We start from the raw sequence: 3,685 nt of genomic DNA, 5'->3' as shown, positions 1-3,685 counted from the left end.
TCTCCCTCCCTCCCACCCCCACTCTCTCACCCACACACACACACACACCCACACACACACACACACACACACACACACACACACACACACACACACGCACGCACACACACTTTCCCTCTCTCTGACACCGCACACGTTGCGCGTTCACGCACGCACGCACACACACAAACACACACACATACACACACACACACACACACACACACACACACACACACACACACACACACACACACACACACACACACTTATGCAGAGTTTTTAAAAAGGATCCCAGCATATGCACACATTCACATCTGCACACACGCAGATTTATTGCGACCTTCGGTGAACTTTAGGAAGTGACAAGCAGCCTGTTAAGTTTTTCTGTATTCCCTCCATATTTTACTGCCTTGTTGAAACGTGAAGGCTCCACACGCCGCTTTTAAATAAACGCGCCGTGTGTTTACAGCCATATTATACTGCTATGGAATGATTAGGTGACACGGGTTAAGATGAGTCACAAATGTTGCCTTTTTGTCGGAGCTCTTGCTGTGGAAAGAAGAGGGGGAGCTGTCATCAACAAGACCAAATGTGAAGCAACTGTTGCTTTAGTGTTAAAGTTCTGACTTTTATTTATTAATCAATGAACCCTTACAAGTGGAAATGGGCTTCAAGCACATTTAAATTATAGTGAAAACAAACAACACAAGTAGTGAATTTATTTTTATTTGTCTTGTTCCTGCGTGGTGTGTTTTCAATTTCATCCGAGAGAAGCAGGGATACTTTGCGCATTTTTTCTCCCAACTGAATCGTAAAACGTTACTTCAGAAGAAGCGCAAAAACAGCACAGGCTGCAGCCCTGCTTAATCAAAACTCTCTTTCTGACACTTTTAAGCGTGTCTATTACATTTCAACGTGGGTAAATCTGACAAATAAATGCAATTAAAAAAATAACTCAATGTTTGCTCGTATTCAGTTTAATTACATAAAATAACTCAATTTGCATGCAAACGATCAGTCAAACACATCCGAATTAAAAATCATGAATGACTAATTTTAGCACATGCAGTCGTGATGCAACGTGATGCATTTTCAGCAGGACTGCGGTATGTATAATTTTGTTTTATTTAGTCATCTCTGCTGGGATTACCTCACTGGGCGTTTGGAAAGCTCATTGGTTATAACATAATCTTCCCTCAACAGAGCATGCGCGTTACCTTAAAATATGAGAATATTTTATGGTGTGCATGCCCTCCCTGACTGTAGGCCCATGCTGTTGGAAAAGAGAACATAGCCATCACCCTGTATGGTAAACAGCTCACATTTATATGCTTGTTGTAACTAGATGCAATATAGGCTGGGACATAAAAAGGTTATTTTTAATTAAAAAAGCTGGATGCATGTGTTGTTGTTTTTTCCCATAAAATAAAGTGGCCTATGTAGCAGCATTTTCTTTTCTGGCAGAAAAGTTGAGGGATTTTTCTTTCCTTTTTTTTTTTTGTCCATGTTGTCTGGCCTGTATCCCATACTATGCTTGGCTGGCTCAGGCCACTTGTGCAGTAGACAAGTTTGTGGACTTGAAGTTAACTCAATAATGACTGGACCAAAATTAAATGTAGCCTGTACTTCTTTTTTGGATAAACTAAAGCTTATCTTAGAATTAATTACTTATGTTTGCGTTTTTACTGTAGAATGTGTGTTTTCATGTTTTTAAATATTAGAAATAATTTCTGTGTCTTCAAGGTGCAGTGAAAGAAAAAAAAAAGTCTGATTCACTGCTTTGCTATGGGTAGCCAATGGGATAAATGTTGCAGATAGTTCCGCTGTTATTTAATATCACTTAAAACTGCACACGTTCTATTTTGTATATAAATATTAACATGAGTTACTGAGCTTAGTATTAGTTTTGCTTTCTCAAAAAAAATCTCCACACCACAGACGGAAGCTTGAAGGCTCGGGTTCTGCTCTTTCGTTCTATTCCACTCACAGGTTACATTTTAAATTTATCTTTTATTTTTCTTTAAACTTTTGAGGAATTTTTAAAATGTATTTTCATGCGTGGTGACGTTTATTTTTTCAGAAAATATCTACTTTTACATTGTGGTATATATATATATTTACACGCGTCACCTCCTACTATTTACACTTTTAAATTTAGCAGGTAAATTTATCTGGGAAGTTTTTTTTTTTACTATAGTTTATCGCTAACAATTTTAGGTTTTGCAATTCGATATTTGACTTTGTCACATCTGCGTCGAACCCATTTCCGTGCGGTGTGTTGTCTGTGTTTCTTGAGCGAAATGTTGTAATTTTGCTCTTTTTGCCTCCTCTAAAATATTTTAAATATCGAATACAGTAAAGTAAAAACCAAACAGGTTCTCCATATATCGTCAGATTAGGCAGTAACTTGGGCTCTGAGTGACTGCACTTGGAATTTGCCTTCATATGGCTGATGGAGAGAGCTAATTGACTTCTTGCTGTGATTTACTGGAGCAGCTGTCCCCCAAATGGACTCATCCCAAACCTGTTAATTCATCTAAATTTCATAATGTGATGGCAACAAGGTGCACTGCCATCCCCACATCAATTACAATATCTCCACAACACAAATGGTTGCACTCATACATACACACATTTATTCCCGCAAAACATTAACAGACATTGGAATCAGTTTCTGAAAAATAACAACAAATTTCGCAATAATACTAACGGCATGTTATAATTGGCTTTTTTTCAGAGCTAATGACATTAATCGCAAAGCGCATCATCTATTCTAGTTTATTTTGTACAAACCTGCATGATAACTGTTTATGTGTTTTATGGCTTCGTAAACAGTTTTATAATGTATAATAAAGTCTTATCACCTACTAAGGTTAAGGATATTGAACTTAATGAATTGTGAAAAGACTTTCTCAATGTGCTTTCAATTTATAGGTTTAGTTTTTTTCACCTTGTGTTAGAACCGTGTTCTGTTTTGCTCCTACTTTATGCTCAGTTTGAGGCACAGTAACAGAATCAGGCGGGACCGGGACGTTACACGTGTAGAATTGTTCACTCACATAAATCACAGCGATATTTTGTGTCCAAAGGTCAGTAATGTGTAATTTGTCTTGTTAACTAATCAACATGAATATTAGACTCATTTAGGAAAGCTAAATTAGTATAACGATATTTATATGAATGCAATTCAAATTGCCTTCAAGAAAAATAAATGAATAAAATCTAATCAAATTATGATCAAAACCAGAAATTTATTTCCAAAATATTTGAAAAATATATATTTTGTGCTTGCGTAAATGTGTCGGAATACTTTCGGTTAATCTTTAGATATTTAAACTCAAATGATACTAAATCTAACCTCTTCTTTGAAAAGCCTCCTCTTTATTTATTTGTCATGTTTTAAGAATAAGGTATTCAACGAAGAAGCATTATAAATAACTGTAAAAATGTGACAATGCATTTTTTAAAATATTTTTTTCCAAATAATAACTGCTTGAAATTAAACTTTTTATCATAGCTTTGAAACCATAACATTTATCCAATTGTTTTGGAGAAACATGTAAAAATTTGAACATATGTTAATGGTTTCAGTTCATTATCATGTTTTACCCTAATTTGTTCAGTAAGAAAAAATATGAAGTAATTTTGATCTTTTCAGACTTAGATTTTTAAACGAGATATTCATTATTATAAGGCTTTAAGA

This window comes from Poecilia latipinna, unplaced genomic scaffold, assembly GCF_001443285.1.
Source record: "Poecilia latipinna isolate Pla-1442-1.1 unplaced genomic scaffold, P_latipinna-1.0 Scaffold159, whole genome shotgun sequence".
NCBI lineage: Eukaryota > Metazoa > Chordata > Actinopteri > Cyprinodontiformes > Poeciliidae > Poecilia > Poecilia latipinna.
The sequence above is the reverse complement of the archived record's forward strand: the minus strand, read 5'-3'. Positions refer to the sequence as shown.